The following is an 8,213-nucleotide window of genomic DNA, read 5'->3' on the forward strand; positions in this document are numbered from 1 at the left end:
GGGACTTAGAACCTAGGAATGCTATTAACACTTATAGGCCTTATATAAAAAATATTAGAAAACTACTAAGCTAGCTAAAAAAAAAGGTGCAACTAAATACTTAAAAAAAATAAAAGTAACTATAAAAGATAAAGTTAAGTTATAGTTAAAGCTAATATAAAAACTTATTAGATAAGTTCTAAGCAACTTAAGATAAAATAATTTATAAAAATTATTATAAACTATTCTTTAACCTAAATAACTTACTATAAAGATAGAATAGTAAGTAGCATAAATAGCAATAAAAGTAAGCTTTTAAAAAAAGATAGAAGTGTATTATAAGAGAGACAAATTGCTACTAAGCCTTACTTGTTAGGATTTATGCTTATATACAAAGTACAGGTTATGTGACCTCTAAACAGGTTAGAGGAGGCCATACTAGCCCGCTCTAGGACATCCGGCCTTACGCCTACCTTAATGTGCTAACTATTGCTCTAAGCAAGCTTTGCTTTTACAGATCATTTATGAACTGTTGTAGTATTTTACTTTAATAAGTTATATAGTAGTTAGTAAAAAGGCTTTATTTTTTTCTCTAGCTTAATAGCTAGATTTTATAGGCTATATAGTAGTACTTTTAACATCTTATTAAACTTAACTACATTTATATATTTTTTATACTCTAGTTTTAACTTAAGCTTTATAGGTCTTAAAAAATCTTTAGTATTATTAGACAGTATACTATAGACATAGACATTTATATTAGAACTTTACATAGTTTACTTAAACTTTACTATGTCTTTTAAGGCCACCTTAGTGTACTTTAGCATACTATAGTTTTTTACACTTGTAAATAATATATGTTTTATATAAAAGTTTAGCTTTAAATTAAACTAATTAATTTAAAGTAAACTTAAATATATTAAAAGTCTTTTTAAGTTTATTACTATAAATAGTACTTTATAAGTCTAAACTTTTTTTAAAAGTTTATAATCTTTATATTTATAACTATAAAGCTATAAATAGTAAAGTTTAATTTATTAAGTGCTTTTAAAAAAACATTTAGTAAAGGCTTAATTTTAAGATTCTACTTCTTAGCTAACGTACTTCATAGGCGAGTTGCTCACACACCCGAGTTGCTTACTTTTGCTAAGACCCCACCCCAACAAACTCTATTATAGCCTATAACAACCCGCTCTGGCACTATATAGTACAGTATAGCCTAGAATATTATTTAGATACTACTTCTACTTCTTGCTTACATGTTTGCGTGTTATGCCTAGTCTAATTGCACTATCTGCAGCACCTTTAGAATAGCTTACCTACTTTAGCTTACACCTGCTTCTTTACTTTCTTTCTATTACTGCGCGCTTTAAACTCCTTTAGAGCTGTTAAGTGTAGGCCTTTTTAAATTATTAAGGTTTTTTCTGCCTTAATCTACTTTTTTTTATGTAATTTATATTATGTAGTAGCCTTATTAGCTGCTTAAAGCTTAGTAATTTTTTATTACACTAATACTAGCTTATATATGTCACGATTGTGCACGAGTAAGGTTATAGAGCTTCACGGAGGTCTAGTTTAATTACTACGTGAGGTATCATGGTAGGTACAAGACGTTGTATAAGGAATAGGAAGGTTTAGAAGAAAATTAGTAATTAAATACTTAGCTTAGAAGTCTAAGCACTTTAGGTATAAATTAAGCCTATTCTAAGTTTAGTTAGTGTTAAGGCAGTTTATGCTTAAGTTTATGTCTATGTTATGTTATATTTATGTTAGATATGCACTAATAATACTCTAGTACATGTCTAATACAGTTATGTCTAGGATCTAGGGAGGATACTGTAATAGTACCCCCCTTTTTATTAAGAAGAGAATTCTTTACATTAGTAGTTCTAGCATTAAGTTGTTTTTATTAAGGTATAGGTTTAGTTTAGATAAGTATTAGGCGTAGAATTAGGTTACTGCAGAGTTTTTTTATAGGGCTTTTATAGGTTTTTATAATAGTTTGTTATATCTAGTCTATTTTATAAAGTATTTATAGATATGTTTTTTTTATTAAACTAGATTTATTTAACATCTTCTATAACATATTCTAGTTTATTATTTATAATAATAAGTTTAGGTAGCAGGTTTAGCTGTCTAAGTAGATAGTTAGATTTAGAGGCTACTTAGCGCAGCAATAATACGTAGAACACAGGGTGTATCTTTATGCTGTTAGGTAGGATTAATTAGTAAGCATATAATAAGACTATATAGGCTACTGTAAAGGGGCTAAGGTTCTTCTAATTAAGTTTTTTTAATTATTAGTTTATTTAGATATTTCTAGTGTCTAGCTAGACCTTCTTGCTAGCTGCATATGCAAGAGCAAGAGTTTAGAATTAGTTTATATACTCTTATTAAAAAGCTTAAGCCTATGTAAGCTTTTTATAAACATATTTAAATATATTTTAGATTTTATTAATAAGTTTATTTATGTCTATTACTTATATAAATTAATAAGTTAGTTAGGGGGTATTTAAAGGTAGTTTAAATCTTATTTAGAGGTAGTATCTGTAGTTTGCTAAGAATAAAGATACTTATGTTAATTTAAATGTTATGTTATTAGCTTTAAACTATGCTATAGCTAACTATTTTACCTAGTTATTTTACTAGTAGTTTGTGTACACTTATAGAACTTATTTTATTACAGTGTTTATATTCTTAGTCTAGCTGTTAGTCTCTAGGTAAAAAGCTATAGATAGATAGGGGACAATTTAGAGCTGTTTACAGAGTTTGTCCTAAAAGGCTAAGACAAACTACGTACCTCTGTCTAATATAATTATGTTAGGCAGGCTATAGTAAACTTATACATATTAGTAGAATAACTAGGCTATATTAAGGGCAGTTATAGAGAAACATAGTATTAAGTGTTAATACTTAGTTAAGTAATTAACAACTACTATAATATTTATATACTCTTTAGATAAAGGTAGGTTTATAATAAAATTAATTAATATGTCTTTCTAAGCTTGTTTAGAGATTAGAAGTAGTTTAAGTAGGCTATTATACTTTTTTTAAAAGGCTTTTACTTTACAGCAAGTATAGCAACATAATACATATTAGCGTACAGTATAGAACATGCGGGGCTAGTAGTACTCTCTCTATAGTAGGTTAAGAGTCTTTTCTCTGCCTAGGTGTCTTCTAACAAGTAAGTTGTGTATAATTTAAAGTAGTTTAATTCTTAGTTTGTTAGAATTAGAGATTATAAGTTAGTTACAGTAATATAGCTTACTATTTTAGTTTTTATAGTTAGCTAGTGTTACCTTCTTTAACTAACTAGTGCTGTTTTAGAGTAGGTCTAAAGTTTCTTAGATAAATTTATTATTTAGATACTTATTAGTAATAATTTAATTAATTATCTAATCTATTTTATTTAAGTTAAGGTCTAAAAATAGCTTAAGTTAAAGTAGAGTTTAGTGTTAAGCTTTTTATACTTTTTTTTAAGCAAAAATGTTTTAGGATTGCCTTATAAAGGCATCTAGTTTCCCTCTATCTTAACTAAAATAATAAGTAATCTTAAAATTAAAATAAAATAGGTATTTAAACTAATAAGCTTATTAGTAGCTAAGTTATTTTATAGTTATAAAGTACTATAAGTTCTTATAGTTAGATAGAACTTGTATTAGATGCGCTGCACCTTCTAGTTTAGGTTGCTATTGTTTAAAGTAGTGTACTATAGTAAGTAATTTCTTATTATAGATTTTATAATTACCTTCTACAGGACTTATTTTTTTTTAAGAAATATGTAATAGGCTTAATAGTCTTATTTAGCTTAGTCTAGAAGAGAACTTTTGCTACTACGTAGTCTAAGGCATTAGCTTCTACAAGTATTAGTAGTTTAAAGTTAAAGTAGTAGAGTATTAAAGCTTTAGTAAAGGCTTTCTTTAGCTAGTTAAAGAACTATTAGTAATTTAAGTTAAAGTTAAATTAGATTTTTTTCTTAGTAAGTATAATTATAAAGCTTACTTACTATAAAAAGTTATTAATAAATTATTAGTAAAAGTTAGTAAATTTTATAAAGGCTTAAACATTTTTTATATTTTTTAGGTATTACTAATCTAGCATAGTCTAAACCTTAACAGGGTCTATTTAGATGCTATCTATAAAGATTACATATCCTAAATATGTAACCTTTAATTAGTAGAACTTACATTTATCTATATTAAGTTGCAGACCTGCTTCTTTTATAGCCTTTAGTACTAGGCGTACATGCTGTTTGTGCTCTAAAAGGCTATTACTATAGATTAAAATGTTGTTAATATACGCAGTGCAGAACATGTCTAGGTAGGGTTAGAGTAAGTTGTTTACAAAATGTTAAAAAGTACTAGGCGCGTTAGCTAAGCTAAAAGGCATTACTAGGTACTTAAATAGTCTATATTAGGTCTAAAACACTGTTAGCTACTTATTACCCTTTACTATCTTTAGCTTATTAAAGGCAGTAATAATATCTAACTTTATAAAATACTTTACTTTACTTAGTTAGCTTAAAGTTTTCTATAAAAAAGAAATTAAGTATTAGTTTTTAATAGTAATAGCATTTAGTCTTTAGTAGTTAACATAGAATTAAAGCCTACTTCTAAGTTTCTTTATAAATAGTATAAGTAACACTACTAGTAAAAAGCTAGCTTAAATAAACCCTTTTTTAAGTTTTTATTAAAGTATTTTTAAAGCACTTTTAATTTATTTAGTAACATTCTATATAGTGGCCTATAACTAGGTTATTTGCTAGGCTTAAAAGTTATTTAGTAATTATACAGACATTATATTAGAAGCTTATTAAACTTATTTTAAAAAAAGACATATAATAAGTTATAGTAGTCTTAAGAGACTATTATCTTTAGGTTAGTGCGTTTTTAGGGAGCTAGAGCTTAGTCTATATTAAAAATTATAACTGCGTAGATTTTGTAATCTAGTTATTAAGCTAGAGTTATAAATAGGGTAGGTCCTATATAGCAGATGTCTATTTACTATTTAAGTCCTAGTTTGTGTCTAAATTAAGTAAGTAAAAATTCTTTAAAGGCTTTTTTTTTTTAAGTTTAAGTAGTTATTAAATTATTTTATATAGCTTATCTTAGTAAAAGGCCTAGCTTATTAGCCTTACTTAGGTAGTTTTTCTCTAGGTTATTAGAAAGTAGGTTTAAAAACTTTCTATATTAAGTGCTACTTAGGTGTTGTTTAGGTGTAAGTGTAAGCATACATTTTAATATTAAAAAAAGTTAAAGTTTAAGACTTACTTTTAGTAATTAAAAGTAACTTTATGCTAATACAGCTATAGTTGTTTTAGAATTAGGTTATAACATTTTATGTTTATTAAATAAAGCTTAATCTGCTTTTTATAATATTAGTAGGTAATTATAATAGTTGTAGTATAAAAGATAAAACCTTTTTTAAGTTGTTTTCTATTAAATCTAGTTTAGTAAATTATTTAAGTAAGTAGTGTTAATTAAAGATTTAGTTTATGTGCTAGTTTTTTATTAATGTAACTTATACTATTTACTTTTAAGTTAATAAGAGCTTATATTAAGGCTAATACAGTTTCTTATTATAAATATATAAGAATATTAACTTAGTACTTCTAGTTATTAGTAGGGGACTTAGCCTATAGGTTAGCAGAGATCTAGTGTTAAATTAGTCCTAGGGGGTAACTTAGCCCTAGGATAAGCCTTTTTACAGGCTTCTACTGCTATAGCTGTAGCTATGTTAAGAGTAGTAAAAAGGATTAAGGCTTAAATATAAGTTAAAGCCCTTATAAAAATAAAATTAAAATAGTAAAAATCTTTAATAAGTGCTAGTAGCGCTACTTATGTAGACTTAAGAAAAAGAAATAAAGCAGTTTTAAAAAAATATAACTATACTTACTACACTTAAAGCATTAACTTTTTTTTATATAATTTTTACACTTTTTAAAACTAACTAAAGCATAATTTAAATTAATTTTTATTACATTAAGGTCTTTATTTATAACTGCGCTAGTTTAGGGGTGTATTAGGGCTTATATAGGGAGAAACCTTATGTTATTATTATAGGTAGTAATTAGGTTTACATATGTGTTAAGGTTATTTAAAAGGGGTTTTTCTACTATAGCGTGTTACAGTTTAGTTAAGAGAGAGTTATATAAGGCTATAATTAAACCTATTTTATTTAGGCCTATATTAGATGCAAGTTAGCAGAACTTAGTAAAGTGTAAAGTAAAGCTTTTTCTTTTTTATTATAAAGTGTTTAGGCAACTTAAGGCTGTTAACTTTTTATTTAAGTCTTTATAAGTTACTTATAAAAACACTATAAATTAATTTAAGTTAATAATATCTTTATTTATTAGTAAGTTAATTAAGGCTGTTATATTATAGTTAAGTTAAAAGTAGGTGTATAGTAACTAAAAGCATTTAAAAGAGAATTAGTCTATGTTTCCTTTAAGTTTATATTAAAGCTTATGTAAGAAGAAAGGTATGTTTTTCTGTTTTCTATTAAACAGTAGAGGATTAAGAAGTTAGTTAGATTTTATTACTAGGTTAAAAAAGTTACAGGTTATAAGTAGTGTTAAGTAAGAAAGAGTTAAGCTATCTCTAGACTTTTAGGTAAGCTTTAAGGCTAGTAAGTTCTTAGTTCCTACTACTATAATAAAAGTTAAGGTAAAAATAGACTACTTAATAACATAAATCTATTTTTTAAAGTCCTTTTAAAAAGCTTTAAAGCTTACAACATAGTAGCTTTTTTATAAAGTAAGTGCTTTTTAGAAGGCTTCTTAGCTTACTCTAATAGCTTAGAGTTATATAAGTACTAAGCTTATTAAATTAAATTTAGAGGCTATTTTTAGCTAAAGTTTTAATATAATGTAATATTATAATTATGCATAAGTAAGGTTATAGAGCTTTATAGAGGTCTAGTTTAATTACTACATAAGGTATTATAGTAAGTACAAAATGTTATGTAAGAAATAAAAAAGTTTAAAAAAATTAGTAATTAAATACTTAGCTTAGAAGTCTAAGCGCTTTAGGTATAAATTAAGCCTGTTCTAAGTTTAGTTAGTGTTAAGGCAGTTTGTGCTTAAGTTTATGTCTGTGTTGTGTTGTGTTTGTGTTAGACGTGCACTAATAATACTCTAGTACGCGTCTAATACGGTTATGTCTGGGATCTGGGGAGGATACCGTGACAATATATAATTATTGCTGCTCTCTTTAAGACCTTTTTAAATACTTTAACTATAAAAGTTAGTAAACTATTTATATACTTTTAAATTTTTATTTTTATAAGCATTAATTATAACCTAAGTTTTAAAGTATTACTTAGGGTTTATAACTACTAGGGCTTATTATATATAAGTAGTAGTAGTAATAAAGTGCGCAACTTTATATTAAGGCTTATTATAACTTATTATAGGTTAAAAGAAACTAATTTAGCGCTTTAAAACTTTTCTTAGATATTACTAAAAGTAATTATAGCATTATAAGCTACTTTAAAGCATAGTAAAAACTTTATTTTTATAATATAAGTAATCTAGTTATGCATAAAGTTTTTAGCTTAGCGCTTATACACTTTTTAAAAAAAAGTAAAACAACCTATATTAAGTAGCTATAAAAAGTGTAATAAGTAAAAAAGCATATAAATAGTAATAATCTTATTATCCTTATAGTATTACTAAAAATAAAGTAAGTTATAGCTTTTATAGCTATTAATAACTAGTAGACAGTAGCTGCTAACAGTACGCTTCTTTATATGCGCGTTAAAGTGCTTTAACTAGTCTAGACTAAGCTAATTAGTAGTCTAGCTATACTTAAAGATTATAATAACTTAATTCTAAAGTAGATTTTTCTTTTTATACTAGTTTAAAAAGTAGTTACTACTTTAAAAAATAATAAAAAGTAAAATAGCTTACTTTTTAGCATTAATACTCTAGATAGCTGTTGTCTACTTCTAGTTACCTAGCTAGACTGCTTTTAGCTGTCCTTATCTCTTTAAACTTATAATAACTACTCTAGTAAATATCTAGCCTATTATAAACTTTATTTTATTAAAGTTATACATGTTATTATTTTAAATGCTATACTTAGCTTTAATATTTTTTATAAAGTTAAACTAGCTTTAAATTACTATAAGATTTTTATAAAAAGCTTTTTTATAGTTATACTTATGCTTAAACTTTACTTTAAGCTCTAAGTAACACTTAATAAATATATTAAGCTAGTTTATGCTAACATAGC

This window comes from Lindgomyces ingoldianus, assembly GCF_010093535.1.
Source record: "Lindgomyces ingoldianus strain ATCC 200398 unplaced genomic scaffold BDR25scaffold_4, whole genome shotgun sequence".
Lineage (NCBI taxonomy): Eukaryota > Fungi > Ascomycota > Dothideomycetes > Pleosporales > Lindgomycetaceae > Lindgomyces > Lindgomyces ingoldianus.